Raw genomic sequence first — 8,519 nt, forward strand, 5'->3', positions numbered from 1 at the left:
ACACCCCACTATGGCCGTGTCATCAGCGAACTTCTGCACATGGCAGGACTCCGAGTTGTATTGGAAGTCTGATGTGTACAGGGTGAACAGGACCGGAGAGAGCACGGTCCCCTGCGGTGCTCCTGTGCTGCTGACCACCGTGTCAGACCTACAGTCTCCCAACCGCACATACTGAGGTCTATCTGTCAAGTAGTCCACTATCCAATCCACCATGTGAGAGTCTACTCCCATCTTCGTTAGTTTGTGCCTTAAGATCTTGGGCTGGATGGTGTTAAAGGCACTAGAGAAGTCAAGGAATGTAATCCTCACAGCACCACTGACCCCATCTAGGTGAGAGAGTGATTTGTGCAGCAAATACGTGATAGCATCCTCCACTCCCACCTTCTCCTTATACGCAAACTGTAGAGGATCCCGGGCGTGCCTGGTTTGTGGCCTCAGATTCTGTATTATCAGCCGCTCCATGGTCTTCATCACGTGCGACGTCAAGGCAACAGGTCTGAAGTCATTCAACTCCTTTGGTTGTGGTTTCTTCGGTACCGGGACAATACAGGATGTTTTCCACTGTCTGGGTACTCTTCTCTGCTCCAGGCTCATGTTGAAGATGCGCTGTAGTGGTTCTCCCAGCTCAGTCGCACAGGCCCTCAGTAATCGTGGGGAAACTCCATCCGGTCCAGCCGCCTTGCTGGTACAGATCTTCCTCAGTTGACCTTCCACCTGTGCAGCCGTAATCCTGGGCGTGGGCTGTCGTGGTTTTTCGTGCTTTTCAAATGACCAGGAGACGCAGAAAATTCTTCAAGAAGGGTTAAACTTTAATTTGCAAATCAAAGTTGAGACAGTCATTGAGCTAGTCGCTGAATGCCTCCCGATTCTCGGATACAGCCGCTTTTTAAAGCAAACCTGGTTTAGCTGCATTAACATATCCAAGCGGTGCATATCACACTTACTATTGTTTTTACCTATTGACTTATTTGTTCTAGTCGACTATATAGTTTTAATTACACAGCAGACATGTTCAAAGCAAAATATCCCTACATATTGTCTCTACATTGCTTTAGTTACACAGCCGACATGTTCAAAGATCCCTGAGTTACTGTTCATTAACACATATTGTCTCTACATTCAATTACTCCCTAGCATATACCAACACACCATAGTTTTTAGCATTAAGTTTTATACTCCATAAAGTTTTATACTCCATAATATTCATATTCTCCAATATATTCCCCCTTTGAGACCCCTCTGGGTCTCACACTCACACAGAGAGAAGACTAAGAGTCTGCGCACAAAAACCCCAATAAACTCAAGCACTTATTCCCAAATCTCGGGTTAAACTAAAATTTCCTGCGCCAAGACCTCAAAGTATTCTCTCCCTGTTACCCTGGGCCGCTGAGCCAAAAACCTGTCCCTTTGTACCTGAGACAGGGAAAAAGACTCAAAAGCCCTTACAATCTACTCCCACACTGTCGTTCTGCTCCTGTTCATCCTGCAGGTGTTGTAGGCTGTAACGATACATTTCCGGTGTTTCTGTCTCCACTACGCCAGCTTCAGCAATCGTCACGAGCATCGGAAACTGTTTGGTTGCAGCACGCACTACAAGAGATTTGAGACAAGGAAGAAAACAGCACAGCACAAGCACACAGCTCAACAACACAATACTGACAGTTATTGCTACTTTAGTCATCCATGCTCCCCATCCTCCGAGTCTACTTTCTAACCAATCAAAGAACTGATGTCCGAACCCTGCATTCTGTTGGACCTCCATCCGCAGATTCCTTAACTTATCCATTGCTCGGGTGAAAGACCCTTCTGGGCTAGTATTGTTCGGTATGAAAGTGCAGCATTGGTCTCCAAACATTACACACACACCCACTTTCTCTGCCAAAAGCCAATCCAGTACCTGTTTTGCCACGCCACCCTGCTAGTTGCATCTAGCTGTTGCCTTAAGGCCTCCAGTGCATCATCGGTGTAGTTGATGAACCTCTGTTGATTATAGTATATATAGTTTATCCATTCAACAGTTTTGCTTACCCCTATCACAGGTATGATAGCTTCCCAGTGAGCATCTCGTGCAGTGTCAGGCATGTTATTCGATTGGTTTGCATGCGGTAACTCATCAATGCTAACGGTAAAGCATCGACCCAATTAAGTTTAGTATCTGCACAAATTTTGTTTAATTTGGCTTTCAGGGTTCCATTAATTCTCTCTACCATGCCCTGCGACTGAGGGTGGTATACACATCCAAACCTTTGCTTTATCCTCAGCGCCTGTAGTACAAGTTTGACCACTTTCTGGATAAAAGCTGAACCATTGTCTGAGCTAACTTCTGTAGGTATTCCAAACCTGGGGATTACTTCATTTGTCAGGAATTTCACCACTGTCTTTATCATGTCTACGTAATCGATCATTAAATGTTTAAATGGTCCTTCAGGTACGGGAATGTGGCCTATTGGGGTTGTAATTCCCTTCCGAACATTATTTTGTGCACATACCTCGCACCGTGATAAGACAAAGTCCACTGAAGCCTGTAAATAAGGTGACCAAAAACCATCCTTCTTTATTTTCCTTATCACTTCCCCCTTTGCACAATGGTCAATCCCATGTGCTTCTGAAATCAGAATCGTCAGTAGAGGGGTGGGCCCTACCAACAAACCGTCTTCCGTGCTCCACAGGCCTTCCGGGTTCTGCTTGGCCCCCCTTTTTCTCCGCATTGTCTGTTCTGCCAAAGTTGCCTTACCTTGTATTTCAATTAGGTCCTCTACGTCAGGTTCTGGAGTTAGGCTTACCTGGGGGGCAATGACGGCTGACGTACATCCAGACGCTTTTCTAGCTGCCTCATCTGTAGCTTGATTTCCCTTTGCTATTACATCGTTTCCTTTTTTATGTGCCTGGCATTTTACTATAGCCAATGCTTTAGGTTTCATTATGGCTTTTATCAAGTCTAGAATTTGCTGACAATGTTGTATGGGATCTCCGCTACTTTTTTTAAAACCTCTCTGCTTCCACACTGCCCTGAACAAATGGCATACTCCGTGAGCATATGCTGAATCAGTATAGATATCTACTTTCTCACCTTTCATCATTTCACACGCAGCTGTCAGGGGTTTGAGTTCTGCTAGTTGGGCGGAACACGGTTGGGGACAGGACTCCATCCTAATAATCTTATAGCTCGACTGATCCTGCTGCACCACTGAGAATCCTGCATGATTTCCATCATAATCCCTATAACAAGAGCCATCTACGAACAGAACCTTTTTATCTATCTCCTCTAGTGGTTCTGACCGTAAATCTGCTCTCAATTTGGTAAATGCCATCGTCTTCCCTACACAATCATGGGGTTCTCCTTCATAGTCCAAAGGGACAAAATCGGCTATATTACTGGTAGTGTATCACTGTATAGTTATGTCTGGAAATGTCAATAGCATCTGATACGCTGCTATCCTGGCTGGCGTCAGCATAGATTTTCCCCTTTCTAGCAATTCTGCTACTTTGTGGTGTGTGTACAGAGTCACAGGATAGCTCAGGCTTACAGATGATGCCTTTTCATATGCATAGTACAGCGCCGCCAATCCATGTTAACAGGGTGGATACGCCCGTACCACCTCATCTAGTCTCGTACTGTAGTATGCTATCGGCTGCTTTGCTTTTCCTGTGCCTGTCTCTTGTGTTAGAACCGCTGTGACATAACCCTCCTGTCCGTTGGATATATACAAATGAAAAACCTTCTCGTAGTCAGGCAAAGCTAATGCTGGTGCTGAATGCAATTCCTGCTTAATAGTATTGAAAGCTATCTCCGCCTCTCCATTCCACTGTAAGCCGTTCTTCAAATTTGTAATTCCTGCTTCTTTCATTATCTTTCTCAAAGGTGCCACAATCTCAGCATAATCTCCTATCCAATCTGAGCTGTACCCTGCCATTCCCAAAACCGTCATCATCTGCCCTACGGTCTGGGGTTTGGGGGCCTTAGTTATTGCCTCAATCTGATCTGGTGCTATCGCCTTCACTTCCTTGGATATTACCCTGCTTAAGTATTCCACTTGCTGCGTGCAAAATTGCAGTTTTTTTTTGGATACTTTAGGTCCTCTGCGCGCTAATTTCTCTAACAGAGTTATAGTGTCCTGCTTACACTGTTCCTCACTGTGGGAGCAAATCAACAGGTCATCCACATACTGTAACAATGTACTTTCCAATGGTATGCCCTCTAGGTCTGCCTTCAATACCTGATTAAAAATGTGTGATGAATGTTTAAATCCTTGCGGCATTCTGGTATAGGTATACTGAGCACCTCTGTAAGCAAATGCAAACAAATACTGACACTGATCGTCTAGAGGAATGCTGAAGAAAGCCGAACACAAATCAATCACTGAAAATTAACTTGCTTCTGGTGGAACATTAGTCAAAAGCGTTTGTGGGTTGGGGACTACCGCTGGCCAGTCCTCTACCACATCATTTACCGCTCGGAAATCATGCACCAATCTCCACTTAGATTTATTTGCTTTTAAGACCGGCAACAACGGGGTATTGCATGGACTGTTTGTTCTTTTAAGCACTCCTATTTCAAGCAACCCCTGCACTGTCGATGCTATTCCCTCTTCTGCTTCTGGTCTTAGTGGGTATTGTGGTTTCCTGGGTGGAATTGCTCCTTTTTTCAGCCTTATTTCCACCGGACTAGCTGTTTTTATTTTCCCTACGTCCGTGTCATGCTGTGACCACAGAATAGACGGCAACTCATCTAACCTTTTATCTTTCTGCTGGCCTCTTTCCTTTCCCAGCAAGGGCATGTGTGGTTGGGGAGTTATTTCGACCTCTCTCACTGTCCCTACCATATCTACACTTACCATTATTTTAATACAATTGTTGTCTTCTGATATCCACACCTCTGGCGTGATTTTCCTCCACACTGTTACGGTTTCAGCACTCTTAACTAAAGGTCCTAAGTCTTTAGACTGATATCCCTTATTTACCAATAAAGTTACGTGGGGCGCAGCCTCCGGTATCCTGTACCATTTTTCTAAAAAGGTGTTCCACTTAACTTGTAAAGCTGCCCCTTGCTTTCCAATTATCACAGCCCCCCCTTCCAGGTGCTGTTGGGTACATACCTCCAGGTGTCATCTCTCCTCTAACTCCCTGTTCTGAGTCTCGTCAAAAATCACTGTACAATGTAGCTCAGATTTGGGCATTACAGCCCTGGGTAATATAGCCTGCACGCCCTTTTTCCATTTTTCCCAGGTTTCCTGAATCTGATCTGCGATGTCTCCTATCCAAAAGACATTAGCCTTCTTGTCTTCTTGCGCTATCAATTGAGCCCCTGCTCTTTTCACACTCAGTCCAGTTCTGGTGCATTCTAATTTTAATTCCAGTTTCAATAAGGCATCTCTGCCTAACAAATTAATCGGAGTTCCTTGAAATACTATCACCGGCAAAACAATTTCATTATTTCCCATTCTCAACCGCACTGGAGCCGTGCACTGTGTCAACTGTGTTTTCCCCGAGTACCCTACCGTCTTAATAAACTTTCCTGACATGGGAAGGTGAAGGGCATACTGTGGCTGTACGCAAGTGTACGTGGCTCCAGTATCTATCATCATTGGTGTCAGTTGCCCTTCTAACAAAACCTGAACAATGGTTCCTCATCTGCCTCCCTTGTTATCATTGGGTAATGTCCCTTCCCACTCAAGTTCTCGGGGCACCCTAATACCTCGCATAGGGGTCCACAGGTCCGCTTGGTCCTGTGGGGGCTGGTCCTTGGCTAAACTTTAGTTCCCTTCTTATCGGTTCCTGCTGGTGTGTGACAGGCCATAGTATAAACGAACAATCTCTTCTCATGTGCCTGGCTGATTACATTCCCAGCACAATCTCTCTACCTCTCTTTCCCACTGTTTCCTCACTGGTCCCTTTTGCCCATAGCTCCTCTGTCCCCCTCCTTGGGACTTCCAGTCCTGTCTGGGCTGTTTGAATTTAGTCTGTTCCTGATAGGGCATTTGTGGGAAAGTTCCCTCAAAGACATTTATTGGCATGGGGTTTTCCAGCCCTTGTCTTACAGTATGATCGGTCCCTCCATATAACAGTGTGTTGTCCAGTTCGATGGCTGTACTCGAACTGGTGGTTGCTGGCAGCATCTTTTTGTTTTTCTCTTTTTCCTTCTTTTTGAGTTCTTCGAGCTGCATTTGTATTAACTTTCTTTGCACCTCTTCCTGCTGCTCAGCCAACCTTCGTTTGTCTTTCCGGTATTTCTCAACCGCATGGACTACGTGGTCTCTAAATTCTTGTAGGGTCTTTGACGTCAGCCCAACAACTTCCTGCAATTTGGATTTTACTTGTGGAGGCATTGCATCCAAAATGCTATGTCGGAACAGTAAGGTCATAAATAAGCTATTCTCCACCTCTTGCTCAGTCTCCAGTCACCACCTTTTCAACTGGTTTTCTACGTAGGCTGCTGGGTTTTCAGTGTCTCCCAGTGGAGACTTAAAAGTGTCCCCTTTTAAGGCTTTGTGGTCCACTAGGTGGATAAAGCTTTCTGAGGGCCTGCCATACCCTCTGCCTCACTCTGTCAAACCCGTCTCCATCAGTTCTCGGGACGTTCGAGTTTACTATGCCAACCATTTCCATTAGTTCGTTAAATTTGGAGGTTCCCATCAACCTTATCAACAGTGCCTTCAAATCTCCCATAGCCAGTAATCGTCCCGCTGTTTCTTCTTCAAAGGCTCTAATCCATTTCCCTGCTCCTTCATGTAAATTGGGCAGAGTGTTTTTCAGCCCTTCTAGGTCCTGGGATCCCCAGGGGATATACTGCACTTGTCCTGATCCTTTAACTAACAACGGCATCATTCTTCCTCCTTCTTCCCACCTGCCCCGGCTCTCCTCCTCACCTGACTCCCCAACTGCCTCAGGGTATGTCTTTACTGCCTCCCACACAAATGTCTCCGGGGTCTTGCTCTTCCTGTGGAGTCCTCCCTTTCTGTCTTGATTCAATACTTGGTTGGCTCCTAGAGTATTTTTCGCATCTCTCCTGGCAATCCCCTTTCAGTATCTTATTTAGCTCTCTCTCTACTTCCGCAAGTCGCTCCCCTACTGCCTCCTTCTTCTCTTCTTGGTTTCTGCCTCCTACCTTTTCCCCACATATTCTCGTATCCTCTCTCTTTCCACTTAACTCTTGCTCCTCCGATGAGTCACTTTCTTTTCTAGTCTGTTTATTTCTCTTCTATAACTGATACTCCTCATACTCCTTTTCCTCTCTCAAGTATTTCATCTGTTCAATCCCTTCTTCCATTTCTCTCTGTACCTGTTCTATCTTTATCCTTTCTGCCAGTATCTCCTTCCATATTGCCGCTTTTTCCTCCTCGTATTGTTTTTTTTCCCTCCTCATTATCCCAAAACTGTATTTCTCCCTGCATGTTTACTGTTCCCGTCAGTAGGGGGCACTGCTTAGGGGTTCCTTCCTCATTATAGGGAGGGGGGTTTTCTGTTTCTTTCGCATCCGGGTACGGAGCCGAAGCCAGCTTCTCACCGTACCCTTCTCTCTCTCTAACAGGCTGTTTCTCCAGCACCTTAGTGTTTTCCTCGCTTGTAATCAATCCTCAGCCTTTCCCCCTCCGTTCTGAAGAGTTTTAGCACTTCCACTTCTCGTTCTCTTTTTTGCCCTCTTTTCTTAGATTTATCTTTTGGTTTGTAACTTTTAATTAGTCCCTCCATTTCTTCGCACAAACTTACATCAAACGTTCCTTCTCTTGGCCACTTTGTGACCAGGTTTTTGGTTCTTTTTTCCCATTTTCCTGAAGATTTTGTGATCTCATTTTTAATTAACGGGAATTTTTTGCTCAGAATCTCTACTGCTGTTCCTTTACCTGTCATGTTATTCGCTCTTTTTAAGGTATTTCAGAGATTCACAGTTTGTTTACTGGATAATATTATTTACTCTAGTCTAACACCACATGGACTTTTTCTTAACTAAACTTACTGTAATTCTATGCCTAGTCTATTTTCCTTTCCCTGCCCGTTCAGCCCTTCGTTTCATACGAAGTGGTACCCACAGGAATTTACCAACACCTCGCCTGTGCAGACCCTTATCTCTTAAGGCGGTATCCACGAGGATTTTCTACTCTAATTCTATTCTATTTTCCTTTCCCTGCCCGTTCAGCCCTTCGTTTCATACGAAGCGGTACCCACAGGGATTTACCAATACCACGTGGAATTTTTCTTAACTTATTAACTTATTTGTACTTACCCTCACTGCAGTGTTATTGATCAATCCTCTGACCCTCCTCTGTTAACCCCCAATTCTGCCAGATTCTTTGGACCGGAGAGACCATTCGGCAGTTCTTCCACACTTCTGAGACTCCAAGACCTCCCCAAAGCCAACAGGATTCTTAGTCCAAATTGTCGCGAAAAGCACTTACCTTTTGTTTGGGTGCACCCTTAATTCTGTTAGCCTTGTGGGGGTCCCTAGAGGACTGGGAAGTGTCCCCAATCTGCCGTTTCCTTTCCGCGGGTCTCTATCCCGTCCTGCCGCGGTTTCTCGTGCC

This window comes from Hemitrygon akajei, unplaced genomic scaffold, assembly GCF_048418815.1.
Source record: "Hemitrygon akajei unplaced genomic scaffold, sHemAka1.3 Scf000092, whole genome shotgun sequence".
Taxonomy (NCBI): Eukaryota; Metazoa; Chordata; class Chondrichthyes; order Myliobatiformes; family Dasyatidae; genus Hemitrygon; species Hemitrygon akajei.